Source organism: Dromaius novaehollandiae, chromosome 5 (assembly GCF_036370855.1).
Source record: "Dromaius novaehollandiae isolate bDroNov1 chromosome 5, bDroNov1.hap1, whole genome shotgun sequence".
NCBI classification, from domain to species: domain Eukaryota; kingdom Metazoa; phylum Chordata; class Aves; order Casuariiformes; family Dromaiidae; genus Dromaius; species Dromaius novaehollandiae.
In genome coordinates this window covers 30,983,520-30,998,442 of record NC_088102.1, presented here as the reverse complement: position 1 = coordinate 30,998,442, position 14,923 = coordinate 30,983,520, and the positions used below count along the sequence as shown (strand labels likewise).

Below are 14,923 nucleotides of genomic sequence, written 5' to 3'. Positions count from 1 at the left end.
TGATTCTTGCCTCTTCCTTTATTTCTAGATCTATTAAAGTAGATACTAGTATTAACTAGAAGACTAATTTGTACAGAGAATGTTAAATAACTTAATTAAACTAGTCAATAAACCAATTTATTTGATGGAAATTTCCAGAAGGCATGTAAGATCCACATTTTGTTTTAATCCGAAGCTGATAATTATCTTTTTGTCTGGCAAATATACATTCAGAATTGATAGCTTTAAGCGGAAGAATAAATTCTGCATAGCTTTATAATTTTCAAGCTATCAAGCTATCCAGGTACCTTTATCACCTAATATTCTTCATATGAATGTGTATTCTGATTTACTATGCACTAATAGTTTGAGCATTATTGAAGTAAAGCCCCTTATACCACAAGGCAGTCAACTGCTTATATCACAGCATCAGAGTTTAGCCTCACTTGATGTTCAAACAGTATCTGGATCCGCTCTTTGGCCTTGGTTTGTGCCGCCTATGCATCCACCTGTGTTAAACTGACAGTTTGCTACCTAGATTGTGCATAAAATAGGGCTTTTATTTTAAAGTCAGACATATGAATCTGCCCCATTTTGGAACAAACATACAAAATTACATGTACTGTCCAAATAACTGATTCTATAGGTCATTATTAGGATTTGATTGCTTTACTTAGCTAAGGTAGGCAATGGTAGAATTAACATTTTTAACCGACCCTCTTGCATGAGTGCTTTCTAATACAGTCTTTGATTGCAATGTTTATCTACTATTTTTCCTTGTAAAATGCATGTCTCATTCAACACACAAGAAGGGTCACTGACAAATGAGTGGAAGCAATATACGGCAGGAGAAGATTTCTGTAGTATCTGTTACTCGTTTGCAGTTAAAGTTAAGGCATGCAGCAAGTGAGTACAGGAAGGTTAAAAAAAGGCTCATAATTTAGACAGTTGAGTTCAGAATTGTTCTTGCCTGTGTTTCAGCCTCTGCTACAAAGCGTCTGTATCACATTGGCCAATTTATTTATTTAAACTAAACCTTTGTTGCACTGATACTTGTTTACTTGTTTTCTTTGGGCCTTACTTGAAACCCTGGGAACTGACTTGCTGAGCGCTCACAGCTGAAACTGAGATCAACAGCAGCTGTGCTTTGAACAGAAAGCATGCTATAGAAAGCTGTGCGCTCTTGAAAAGTCAAGTCTTGGATCAGATGCACAAAATGAGTGATATTTTTATTTTTAATTTTTGTGTGCCTTTGTTTATTTTCCTTAAAACAGGATTAATACTGCTCCCATTACAGAGATTTTGTCGGCATGAAGGAGCTTGGTTATGCAAAACTTTCAAGTGCTCCAGTAAGGAGTAATATAGAAAAGCTCACAAGGAAATGTAATCACTCTGCCTTTTGAATTCATACAGTGAGTAAGACTTATGGCTGCCTATCATATGAGAATAAAACAGGATGCAGGAGCAGTGTGCCAAATGAACTTGACCTACCTTGTACAGAGAATGAGAGGGCATCCTACAGATAACCAATAATATGGTGTATTATTTTATCTGTTTAGTTTAAATTATAGATGCCTAAAGGGTTGTGTGGGGCTAGGTACCAGGTAAGAGCAGGTTAACCAGACTGAGAATTGTGTACCTTTGAAAAAAAAAGACTGCAGCTAAGCTGAAGAAAGGGAAATCAAAGCAGCTGTGGAGATAGAAAACTGTGGAGGGTTTTTTCAGGCTTGTGGGAAAAGGGGAAGTTTCCTACTGCGCTTTAACTTGAATCAGAAGTTGGTAGATCTTGTAAGAGAAGGATGAGAGCATTGCTATCTTGCTGTGGATGAGTGAGTTGCTATGTTAACAAGAGAAAAGGATTGACATGACCGAAAAATGCTTAATGGTGGGCTGTACTTCTGTGCTTAGGTGGAACAAGATCCAGACCCTTCAGAAGAAAAAAGCCTGCTCCTTCTCAAGTGATTTCTCTAAGAACATGCCATAATAGGTCCATTTTCAATTTGCAGGGGTAATGATGTGACACCTTCTTCGCAGGTCCCTTCACACTTTTGCTGCCTCACTTCTTTCCTGCCGCTAATTCCTTACTGTACTCTCTTTTGGTCATCAGGCTCCTCCTCCTCAGGCTGCCCCAGTCTTAGAATAACACAGGTTGGAAAAGACCTCTGGAGCTCCTCTCCAGAGTCCAACCTCCTACTCAAAGCAGGTTCAGCTTCAAGGTTAGACCAGGAATGATGTTGCATGTCACCATCAGACTTCCAGACCCCATCAGAGCTTCTCTCTTTTCTTTCCAGTCTTAGGAGCTGTGAGATACACTACCGTATATTTAATGAGAAAAAAAAAAGGCAATTAGCATGTAATGAGCATGGTCAAACTTTACTTCTTCAAAGGCTATAACTTCATCAAATGCAGGAAGATTTGTGAAGAGAAAATAATCCTGAGAGTGCTATAATCCTATCCCTAAAGAGATGAGCATTAAATGAAATGTTTAGCAAATGGTATTTTTATAATAGTGAAAATACTAAAAAATTGCAATGGGCTAAAAATTAAAAAGAGGTAAAAGCCAAAAAGAGCAGTGCCACTATTGACTGTCATGGGTACATGTTGCTACATTCTCAAAAAGCATCTAGGTATGTCAGCATTAGCCTGGCATAAAATCCTAGAAACTTACATTCCAAAATATCTTTAGCCCACAAAATACTTGCTCACACTTGTAAGATGGTATCTGGAGAAGAATATATCAGAGTACTGCCAGATTCTGTAATACGACCAGCTCAGACTATTATTACATCTCAAAGTATGAATTAATTTATGATAGAGTAGTAGCAGGCAGGAAAGAATCAGAAGCACAAGTGAATATGCTTCTCACATTAGCACTACTGGCGGTGATGGACATATGCCAAAGCAGTAGAAAAGTTAGTATCCAAATGGACAGCAAAAGTAGAACAGACATAGAAAGCTTTACCAAATCCTATAGAGAAAACACAAAAACGTATATTTTTAAAACATGCTAATTTTTTAAAGGATAGTGTATGGTTAATGCACTAATCTAAAGTACAGGAGTTAAAATATAAAGGAAGATGTGCAGATAGTTTCCTAAGTTAAAGGCTGGTATATAGACCCATATGCAAAAATCAAAACAAGAAAAGACTGTCTTACCTTGCTTGCAGACAGAAACCAAAGAAAACTATCACGTTTTACGAAAGATGTAAGTGCGAGTGAATTACATTTTTCCCCAGTGCAGTAGGAACATCAGTGTACTGTAAAACAGCAAAAATGAGTGGTGTCCAAAGATTGGCACCAGTTTCAAAGAAAAGGGGGAAGAACACAAACAGTGAGAAGTGTGAAACAATGTGTGCTGGAAGGTTACTTCAGCAAACAGCTGTGGAAAGAATAGACACACTCAAAGACCAAAGCCTACTGAAAAATAAAAGTAAAAACTTCCAAGAACCACAGCTGGGAAACCTCATCAGAAATAGACTTCTTTAGAGCAAAGCAAACTCCTTTAGAGTTTGTTCTCTGAGTAGAACAAACACATCCCTGCTTCTATACCATAGTGGGAGATAAACAAGAATTTCACAATTCAAAACCCACAAAAAACATAAACCTAATACAAGAACAATATAAAAACAAGGACACAGAGGACAGTGAAATATGTACTTGGATGATGCTGATCAATTTGAGGTATAAGGGGCACAGATGGCAGAGGGGGGTGGAATGCCTAAGAGGAGGGACAAAAAGCGATACATAAATGTGCACTGAAGCAAGTGTTGGGCTGTCTCCTGTCATCACAAGCACTGATTCCAGCATCTAACAATCTCTGCATCACTGAGGTATGAAACATTCTCCATCAAGCCCAGAAAAAAATATGCTAGGGAAATGGGCAATTTGGAGAGAGAGGTGAAACACTCTAACAGCTTACCTCTCCTTAAAGGGGAAGTGGCACAGACTCAGCTGTTTACCCTCAGTCAGTCAATTTATTTTACTAATTTAGCAGAAAATAAACCCAGCAAAAATTGGATCATTTTCTGCTGAACTAGTGAGTTAAATGGGCTGATGAAATTATCTGACAAGTTTCATTAGTGCAAGGGAAGGGGTGGAACTGCACTGCTGGGAAGTTAAGATGGAAGGAAGGAGAGAGGAAGCATTAATATTTATCTTTTTGGGGGACAAGTGAACAACTGGATCAGCTCAGCTGCATGTGAGGAATTTTTATGTGGAATCTACTCTTAGAAAAGTAAGATCGCTTTACCATTTACCATCCAGAACATGGAGGCCTGTTCTTTCTGAGCCATGGGGAAATGGCCAGACTAGTCACCTCTAGAGGCCATGAAGACATGGGGCAGCATTAGCTAGGTCATGCCAAGGGCTGTGCGAGGCTCATTCACACAGAGCAGTCCTCAGAGACTTTGGTAAAATCTGGAAAGTCCTATCAACACACGTGAATTGCGGTTTTGAAAGATTTCAAAGACTGAGAGAGCTAGAGCACATAGAGGCTAAGTGATATAGGTAATTTGCTAGGGGAGGATGCATGCAAAGGAGAGGGGTGCTGAGATGGGTCGTGGCATGGTGAGAGCCTGGAGAAGGAGGAGGGGGTATGGTTGTATGAATGGGAGGGGAAGCAGCAACAATGCCGAGCCAGCACAGGTCTACCAGGATTTATTAGGTCAGATGTGTGCTGTGTGAATGCAGCTGTACTCTCTTCAGGGAGAAGCCAAATTTTGAGGCTATACAGCCTCTTTAATGCAGGTAATAATGCCTGTTCAGAGCCAGCTGTTTGCAGGGAGCTGTGAACCCTGAAGGTGCATTGCATGCATCTCACAGGGCTGGCTCGGGTCCCTGCTGTGCCCCACCAGCAAGCTGTGCCCTGTGGTGAGAGCAGAGCTGGTGCTGGGGACCTAGCATCCATATTAGCAGAACTGCAGGTTTTTCTGCAGACTACTTCCCAAGACTGAATATTTCTCAGCTACTGGAGTGCATCAGGTGCACTCCTGGAGTTCATCTTCTGGTTTTGTTTCATGAGAAAGGAATCCAGTTCATGTCCTTGGAGACTGCTCAGTGATTTGAACCTGAGTATAGTAACTGCAGATGGTTGGGGGAATTGCTTTAAAAACACACTACTGATTTGAACTAGAAAGCTCATTTAAACACATGCACGAGGATCAACCAATCTGGACCAAATCTGTGTTTTGAAAAGGCACCTGGGCGGCTTGGCACAGCGTTCTCCACTTCTCTGGGGGGATCATTAGGTTTAAATGTGCCACTGGGACAACGCTGCTTCCAGGTGCCTTAGCCCCGGGGATCCACACAGACTCCACAGGATAAAGTGTCACTGCTGACAGCCCCCAGCACTTCTGACCCTGGGAAAGGGGCTCTCGCCTGACCCATGGCAGCGACACGGCTCCTGGCTTTCAGCTGTCCCCGCTCACAGTAGAACCCTGTTGGCTCAGTGCTGTATTTTACCTCCCTGGGCCTGCAGAGATGAAAACTAACTCTGTACCGTACTCTTCCCCCAGCAGTTTGCCTGGCTTGGGCATGCGTATTTGCTGGCAAGTCAGCAGTGCAAAAGGGCACATAAAACCATTTTGTGGCTCGGGTCTGATGTAAGTTGCTTCATGTTGTCCTGTGAGCGTGCCTAACTCCCTCCCCTTTCTGCCTTTAAAAAAAAAACAAAAAAGCTTAAAAATCAGAAGGCTTAAAAATCTCAAAGCCTTGTCATGACTATGGCCTTTCTTCTGAAACCCCTAACAACTTTACCATTTTGGGTGTGTTTTACTTGAGCAGGATTTCTTTCAGAGCCCTGACAGAAGATCACCAGATCAGTTTTGCATGGCTGACTGGAAGCCACTGTCTGGTAGCAAATCTACTTAATTTATACCCTATATGCAAACATTACATTTCAGTGCCTTGGTGAAGCTGCCAAATCTACACATGACTTTCCTGCCCAATACTGCCCTGCAGACCAGCTCTTAAAACCTGTTCTGTTAGGGAAAGGGGCCAGGTGCCTGCACTGAGGGCAAAGGCTGAGGGGAGGGAAGGGCAGGGGCAGCTCTGTCTGCCTGCCAGGTGGGAGCAATTGGCCCCTGACACAGGCCCCGGCCATTTCAGTGCTGCTCCGCAGCTGCTTCTGGCTGGCCTCTTGGTGAGGAGATGGTTTCTGCATAGCATTAGGTCAGTGTGAGGGGCTTTCTTGTTGGTGCTTTGAGGCCTGGTGGGGGGATGGCCCTAGTTAGTGTTCCCCTTTACGTGCTGGTGGGAGAGGCTGTGCCTGTCCAAGCCCCTGTGTGTTGGGTTTGAGGCAGCTCTCATGTGCGCCCTCCTGTAGGGCTTTTCTCCTGCTGTGTGTGTCACTTGCTGCCTCAATGCTTCCCTGTAATGGTTGTACCCTCCTGCCTGTTGCTTGCCCCTGAGACAGGGTTATGATGATTGCTAAATCTGCCCATGGAGGTTTCTCTGGGCGTGGAGGTTAAAGCAGCAGAAAGATCTCCTACTACATTTGCTTCACAAGGATGTAACCAAGGTCAATAGTTTCAGAGTGCCCCTTGGTGTTGGGTGTGGGGTCCCTGGCAGCCTCCCCAGCAGGTGGGTGACAGTGAGAAGAGATCAGCTGGGTTAGGGAGGGGTTGTGAGTGTGTTTTCACAGCTTTGGTTCTGATCCTGATTAATGTGAAGATCTCTTTGTTCGCACTTAATACTATTTTTACTCTGCTAATCAGAATTTTAAATGACCACTGCTATATGATATTTTGAGGGTGCTGGATGGCTGCCTGGGAAGTCTGGAAAATACCTCTTGCAAGTCTGCCTTTTTTTTTCCTGGACTCTTAATTATCTAACTATTCTCTTTTCTGCTCATTTTAGTAACCTCTTTCACTAATCATAAGAATCAAGGAAACTTCCCATTTGATGTTCAGTTGCACTATTATGAAGTAGTGAAGTTGCTAAAGCACAATGTGTCAGCTGTCCTTTCCTCTTCCTATAGAAGATAAGACACTGTATCAGATCTCTTTAAAGCCAGAGGAAGATACTGGCAGTCTTGCTGCCAACCTGGCTCTCTGTACTGTTGCTCATGCTTTTTATTGGCACTACTAGAGCTAACCAGCTTCAAAATAATTCTTTTTGTGGTTGGCTCTGTCTTTAGGGTATTTGTTTTAAAGCGACCTTGTTCACAGAACAGGTTAGTGTGAAGAGAAGTAAACTTTGTAAGCCTGTGTTGAGGAGGCGATTTGCACTGCTTATTAAATATCTGCTGAGCTTCACTGTGTAGTGTTGGGGGGGGAAGGGGGAAAGCAAGTCTTAAACACCTCAAAAATCCCACTTTCACTAGAGAATGTGTTTTCAGAGCAGTGCTATCCACAGTAAACTCAGATTTGCCAGAACATTAAATCTGTGTTGTGTTCCAGTCTGGGTGGTAAAATACTGTTGTGTTTATTGTTTATAATGCGGAGTGAGTAACTTGCTATGCTTGAGGTCATTTTAGTGCTGTGTGCACTACTAACTAAGGAATGGTGTAGAACTTGCAGAGAACTGTAATTATGTGTCCTGAAAATGGTGTATATATAATTTTCTAGTCTAGGCATAGGAATCTAGTTTGCATCCCCTTAGTTTGTCAGTGAATGATACCAATTGCCATTTGATACCTGTTTAGAGGCCAAGGTGGAAAAAAAATAATGGCTGCAGTGTGGTGGCAGCAGCAGAGTATTTTTTGAATTCTATTTATTTATTTGTTTTAATCAATGGATTGCATCCTCCATGCCAAAAAAAAAGAACAGATTTGTTGTCTCCCAGCATCTGGGTTATTTCAGCAGAAGGGTCAATGGCTGGAATGGGAAATTAGTTATTGTGCTGATAAAAGTGCCTCCTGCACAATCCAGTTAATATGAGGTGGTAATATGCCAAGCGAGTCTTGTAACGTGCTCATGGGCCTATTCTATGTTTTGTTCTCTAAAGTTGTCTTTCTCTGGAGCTATTAAACTGGCATATACCATTAACTTCTTAAAAGTATAATGAGGCTTTTACTACCAGTGCTAATGATTTCTGCTGTATTCTGAGTTTTAGCACCTTGCAGCAACCTACAATCACCAGAAGTTAGCCAATCACTGGGTTCTTCCTGCTGTATTTTTTCCACACAACTCTATCTTCCAGTAGGTTTTTATGCTAGCAGCCAGACTTTTTTTGCAGCTGTGTTATATTTAAATACAAACCTGGATTCTACTGACTGCTAAACTAGGTTTTTAAACAGAGAAAACAAAATTAAAGGAGCTTTTCCATAAATGGATGCTCTTGAAAGCATTGTCCCAATTAAGAGAAGAAGAAGATTTTTTTTATGACTGTTTACTTAAGATTTAAACAAAAAAAAAATTAATCTCTGCTTTAATTAGTAGGGGGAGCCATGCTGTGTTTTAGTCTCTGTGGATATAGGTACAGCAAGTGACTTAGTCTAACTCTTTAGAGCAGTTTAAAGTTAATAGGGGAATAACAGCAGCTGGCAGAAGCATGCCTGAGCTAGCTTTAAACTAGCCAATTCAAGAGCAAATAACAGTGTAAATTTGGCAGCATGAAGTTTGAGTGCTTATTCAGCTTTTCCCAGTCTCTTGTGTGTGCTATGGTTATGCCATTAGCCTGTTGTTCCTAAAATGCAATACATAATGAGTGCCTGAAACAAGTGGGCAGAAGCATCACAGATTGATGGGGGGTGTGGAGGAAGGGAAAATAGAATGTTTTAGAACACATGGGACAAGTATAATATTTAAGCCAATCAGTGATGGTAATCAGCTTAGTTTTTTCCTGCCCATTTACAAATGGGGTCATCTCTGTGTGAAACGATGCTAGTAGAAATTTGATGAAGATTAAGATTTATTACAGATTTGTACTAGGGATTTTCTTGGCAAAGTGTAGTCAACTTTATAAGAGTAGAAAGGATAAAGCAAGGCTAAACTTGAAGAGTTTTCCAGGATATTTGAAGTGCAAATAGAAGAGAATGCATTATAATGGATTTAAAGCCCATGGAGTACTTTGTAAGATGAGTCAGGAAGATGAACTTACTGATGGTACCTTTAATGGAATAGGGCAGGTTTGGACCTGCCAGCGAGGAGGATTTTGCAATATTCAGGACACAAAATGATCAGCCTTGAGTCAGACCACTATCAGCGGAGACGAAACATCAGGTTCTGGAGAAGTGCAGGAAAAGTGGAAAGATGTGTGTGACAGGAGGATTATATTAGTCAACAGATATGGCTGTAACAAAGGCAAAACCAACTGTGACCTCAGATGCTGTCCACCATGGTGGGCAACAGAGTAGAAAGAAGAGCTCGGAGGAAGGATTTGCAACTTGATTTGGTAAAGCTTAAGATTTATTACTAGAAGTGGCTGGTCTTTGTATTGTGGTTAGGTTGTATTTAGTAACGTAAGGAGGAAGGAGAAAAATCTCAAGCTATTTTTAATTTTTTCATATCAAATGTTATTGTAATAAGTTTAAGACCTTCCAAGGCATTTTGTTGTGTTAATAATATACTATTTGGGCTGTGGAAGGCATGAGACCAAAGAAAAACAGAATACACCAAAGGCTATTACTAATATCACAATGTTATATGCCCAGGAGTGTTTTAACATGGTAGTATTGGGTCAGAGCTAGACCAAACCACCTGGAGTTTATTTGTGTTTCTCCATATGAAGGCCATCAGCTCATTAGTGGCTAGTGGAAGTATTCCATTACTCACATCCCTGCCATACTCTTTCAGTGTGCTGGGAATGGGAATACTGTTCTTGCTTTCTGACACAATACAGTGAGTCATGACTAAATGTGGATTATGCTGAAATGAAAAGATTGTTCTACCATGTGAATGCTAGAGGAAGGGGAAGGGATGACTGAATTTCTTCAGTTTGTAGAGTCACTGTTTTTTTTAATAAGGAACACAGATATATAATAACCATATATAAAATATACTACTATATAAATATACACACTATACTAATATATGTATTGAAAAGTATGTGCACACATATACACACACACACTTCTTTAATTCATGAAGCTATTCTTGAACAGATTGCGTATAGGGTGCCTGTACTAGATGCACTTATGTTACAAGGAAGGAAGAAATAAATGCACTGTTATTAGCCTTTGAAAAGATGAAGCAAGGCAGTTCGACTTACAGCAAAACAAACTGGTTTTGGTCTTTTAATCTTATGGCCTCTATGGAGATCCACACAGATGGGAAAACCAGAGACCCCACTCCCCTTCAGGTTGTAGGAACAAGTGTGAATATCTTCATGGGGATAAAACATAAACAACATAAATAGGGACTTACATGAATAGTAATTTAGTAGGAATGAGGGGCTCCAAACTCGAGAGAAACTGATGTACAGTTCCAGCCAGCAAGTTTGAGTTGTGTGGCTATTTGTGGAATCGTCTTATTTGATACAAAGGTGTGCAGCTTTGTGCTAGGACAGTAGTTCTTGCACCTAATCCCTTTTAATCGAAGAACAGAGGCTCAGATGACCTTGATGACAGGGCAGAAAATGCCTCTCCCCTCCCCAGCATGTACTTGGACATAGAGGTTTAGTTGGGGCAGACTATATGCATCTCTGATCAATTCATCGCCACACAATGCTCAGTTAATGGTTTCGTAAGACTTAGAACTATATCCCTTTCCTCTCGGAAGGAAAGGATAGAATTCTAATAAATGTGTATGACCTATCCTTTCCGTCTGAGAGCCTGACATGTGGATGGAAATCTCCGTTTGTTGCTGTATAGTTTAAGGCATTCATACAAAATCTGAAAGATACATTCTTGAATTGGATTGCAAATTCCTCTTCAACAAGGATTGTTGCTTCCTCTATTTAGTGTTGTTATACATTACAGATCTGTTGTGTGTTAACATTCAATAATTAAGATTTTGCTTTTTCTGTATTTCATTTTTTAAATTTAAGTCTGCTTCTGGCTTATTTGAGAGGTAATTCAGAATGTGCATTTTCCATTTGCTGAAATTCTCCAGTGCGCTCTCGCGCCCTCCCGCCCACGCGCGCTCTTGCGCGCTCACCCTCCTAGTTATTTCGGTAGGGTAGCTGGTAAACAAATCTCTTGTGTATTCATTTGGGGGGGGGGGACACAAACTGCAGCATCTGCCTTTTTGCAGAGAAAAGGTTTGCAATGGCATTTTTCTCTGTTTGGCTGTGTCTGTGAGTTTGTTTTTAACTGGTTTACTTGAGCCTAGTTAAGTGGAAAGTAAATCCTGAAGCAGTTTGGTCCTGGCTTATTGCTGGTCTTACTGAAGGGAAATAAAACCTTTTAAAGTTAAGGTAGTGGGGTATGTGTATAAATATGCACATAAACTGACAGTAAGGGAAAATAATGACTATGTAGATGAAACTATTCTTTCTATCAGATGAAAGTTAACAAAACTTCTTTTCCTCTCAAAACAATTAGAGAGATTTGAGTGGAGTGGGTGAAGGGAAGGGAAGATGCTGTGGCTTGTACTGGAGAGGAAGGACATGATTAAAGTAAGAATTTATATTTAGAAAGTTATGCCCCAAATGGTCCCTGTGTTATGACTGAAAGCAGGATCAACTACTGCTATTTTGGTAGAAAAAGCTATAGCTGAAAAAGATGAGGGAAAACTCCTTGGAATAAGTCCATATGTCCTTTCAATCAGGGCATCAATATTACTGTGCAGGTTATGAGTATTCATTTCTACAAGTGCCCCCTGCCTTTGGCTTGGAAACAGACTGGTGACTCTTCAAAAAGATCGTGGTGGTGCTGTGGTGGTGGGGTGGGCTGGGCTGTGTGGGCTCATGCTTGCTCTCTGTCCTGTTCCAGTAAACTGGAAGTGGTGGGAGTAGAAAGCAGTTTTAGAGCTTGCGGGAGAAATCCGGCCTGGAGGGGGTGAATGCCTGCGCCTGTTCTGAAATAGGCAAAAACAACAGCAAAACCCAGCTGGAGCAGGTAGGCCCTGCTCCCTTTCTCTAGATCTCTAGTCTTACAAGAAAGGGAATAAAATAATTAGGAGATTTTGGAGCTTGAGTTGTCTGTTGTACAGACATGGCAGAAATTCTTCTCATCAGCCTGGGGCCTGGCTGCCTTCTACATAAAGGCCTCGTAGTACCATACATAAGACTTATATGTGAGAGATCCTTGGTTTGCGCTCTGCCCGAGGTGTTCCTGGTGTAGCAGTCTTGCACACAACCTGATGTATGTGCTGGCTCACGCTGAAAGGTCTGGGGGAAAAGGTGGGCTAATGTTTGAAGAATGCTAACACTCAAAAGTCAGGAAAATCACTACTTTTGTCTCTGTTTACTTGGTATTGTTTCCATATGTGAATACCCAGATTCATACTGTCTATAATTAGTGTTAAATTTAAGAAGTTTGGGGGGGAAAATAATCTGATATTTCCGTGCTTTTATTTGACCCTTCCCCTCACCCTGTCTAAGTGCTCCTTTGTCTCTGTGCTAGCCACGTTTCTACTTGATCCTGCGCGAGAAGCTCCGCGGGGGTCGCCTGGCGCTGTGCGTGGCTCTGGGAGCAGAGCTGCAGGGCCCAGGGCGTGGGCCCAGCGCGGGGCTGGCCCGGGCCGCCTGCCCCGGTTTGGGCTCCCCAGCCTGCGGCAGCAAGGGCCACGCTGGTGGCCCGAGTCGGAGCCGTCAGCAACTCGCTTATGGCTCCTTCTTGCTCGCCATAGACATGACCCTAAATCTCATCACTTTCCGAAGTGGAGGAAGTGAGGTTTGTTTTTCTTAATATCCCCACAGTAGTGAAAATAGGAAAAGCTATACCAAATAGCAGTTGGAAAAAGAAATAGATTCTTTAAAGCTTTCAGAAAGTCTGATATTTGAACAATATGGCGTTCAGTACCCTATGAGCTAAGTCGCAATGACATTTCTTAACTTTCGTGCCAGTCCAACCTCAATCATTTTTTAAACACGTTATGCTCTGCTATATTGTGGATTATATCCTCAGGGTCCTAAAAGTAAGTTTTAAATACTCAAAAATCTAGAAATAAACCAGATGTAGTTTTGCGAGTAAAACTTTACTATGGGTCACCAGGCTTCATTTGATGTTTAGTCAGTTCTTGACGTTTATTTCCGTGTATGGAGTGACATAGGATTAAAGTTAGAAGACAGAAAGTGTCAAAAATGAGAACATTATAGGGTTGAGAGAGATTCATCATTAATTGGAGAGGCTATGGCATTTCCTAGTCTTACGGAGAAGCCTTGTATTTAATCCATTAATCAAAAGGTACGAATGCAATCTTTTTCCTTTTTCTTTCAGAGGCTGGGGAGTTAAGACAGTATAATTATTACTTATGATTCCCTCTGAAATCAAAGATGAAAATTTTTATTTATACATGGAAGTTTAAGGGAGCATAGGCCTTCTGATAGTGGTGCCCACATTTATTGGACATCTTCAGGGCTTCTTGGTTCAAGCTGGGCTTTTGTTCTCCTGTGGGTCTGAGCATATTAAGTGTACAAGGTCCAGGCTTTTGTGTAACTTGTTTATTTTTTTAGAACCATGTAGAAAGGGATTTTCATGGCTGGGCAAAGCGGTTTTGCCAGAACCTTTTCTCATCCAAATAGAACTGGCAAATAGCCAGAAATGTGCTGGTTCTTCTTTGGTTGTGAATTTTAATTTCCAGACAGCTCCTTTTAAGAACTTGCTCACATCGCCTTTTCTTCTCTCATCCCTGCAGCTAGCAGAGGGTGGGAAGGGGTTCCCGGCCCGGAGGTAGCGTCTCCGGGCTCGTCCGCCATTCCGGGCCCCTCTGGGCTGCGCGGAGTGGCTCTCCCCTGCGCCGGCCTTCCCGGCGCGCCTGCGAGATGGGGGCTCCCGGTGGAGCGGCCCACGAGGCACCCGGCTTGCCCACTGCTTTCGAAGCCTTTGCTGGTACCTCTGCCTGATGGGCAGAGGAAAGCCAGGCTACTCTGCATGCAGATGGCAGTGCAGGTTGCCCTACAGTTGAAAATAAGTTTGTGTGTGTGTGTAGTTTTTTAGTTTTTTTTTTTTTTTTCTCCTTACTTGGCTGGCTAGAAACTTGTTTACCTGCTTGTGAATAAAAACATGTTTTTTTTAAACTTGCTCTCATTCACTCAGTGTGAAATTTAATTGTTTTGAAATCTGAAGCATTTTCCCCAGCAATAGGAATTCTTTTAAAAAATGACAGGTTAGATGTGTAGGACCAGGGTGGGGCAGGGTGAAAAAATTTTTGTAAATACCTTTCAACCCCTAGCGTTCAAGCCCTAGTGTTAAAACTGTGCTACTGACTGCTTATTCTAAGTGAGGTTCTTTTCAATGATGAATGAATTTGACTTATAAAATTATATGGCATAATTGATTTCAGGGTAAATATTAAGTTTTATATTAAAAAATCATTTGAGACTCAGATTATGTATCAGGAATATGCAGGAATAATTTGCCTAAATATTTCTTAATAAAAGTGCTTGTATGTGAATGCTAAAATCTATGGCACAGTACTTTAAAAGCCTGCTTGCATTTTGTCTGTTTCTTTAAAGGGCTTCAGCATTGTTTCAGGCTTCCCTGGAAATGCAGTAAGGATTCGTAGCACATCTCTGTTGCCATGGCAACAGCAGTCTTTCCCATAATGAGCTGCATCATCTGAACTGATGTCACAGCATCATGCAGCAGGTCACACAAGGCACCTCCTAGTATTGCATCCTACAGATGTGCCGTAAACATCAAAAGAGAATGATTTGAACAGGACATGGTAAGTGCTAAATGTTCTGCTCTTCTTAATTGCACCATCATTTTCCTAATTTATATAAGCTTTTCCTAATATGAGAATGTGTGGGTTTTGCCGTGTGAAAATCATTTTGGAGAAAGATGCTGCATGCCTAAATATTATTTTTCAGGCAGACGGGCTAAGACAAAGGCCTACAGAGAACACATTGAGCCTGAATATTTAGAATTGTCTTTGTATTTGTGGATAATATGAGAATT

The 14,923-nt window shown here is 41.5% G+C and overlaps 1 protein-coding gene across 3 annotated transcripts in view; it reads left to right on the top strand.

Annotated features, from left to right (window-relative positions):
• The first annotated feature begins 14,606 nt into the window (after positions 1-14,606).
• Positions 14,607-14,923, top strand: part of AKAP6 (A-kinase anchoring protein 6) — a 289,951-nt gene continuing 289,634 nt past the window's right edge. For all 3 annotated transcript variants that reach the window (XM_026095076.2, XM_026095075.2, XM_026095073.2), the window contains exon 1: positions 14,607-14,690. The gene's annotated coding sequence lies outside the window, so the exon portion shown is untranslated. The remainder of the gene's footprint in view (positions 14,691-14,923) is intronic.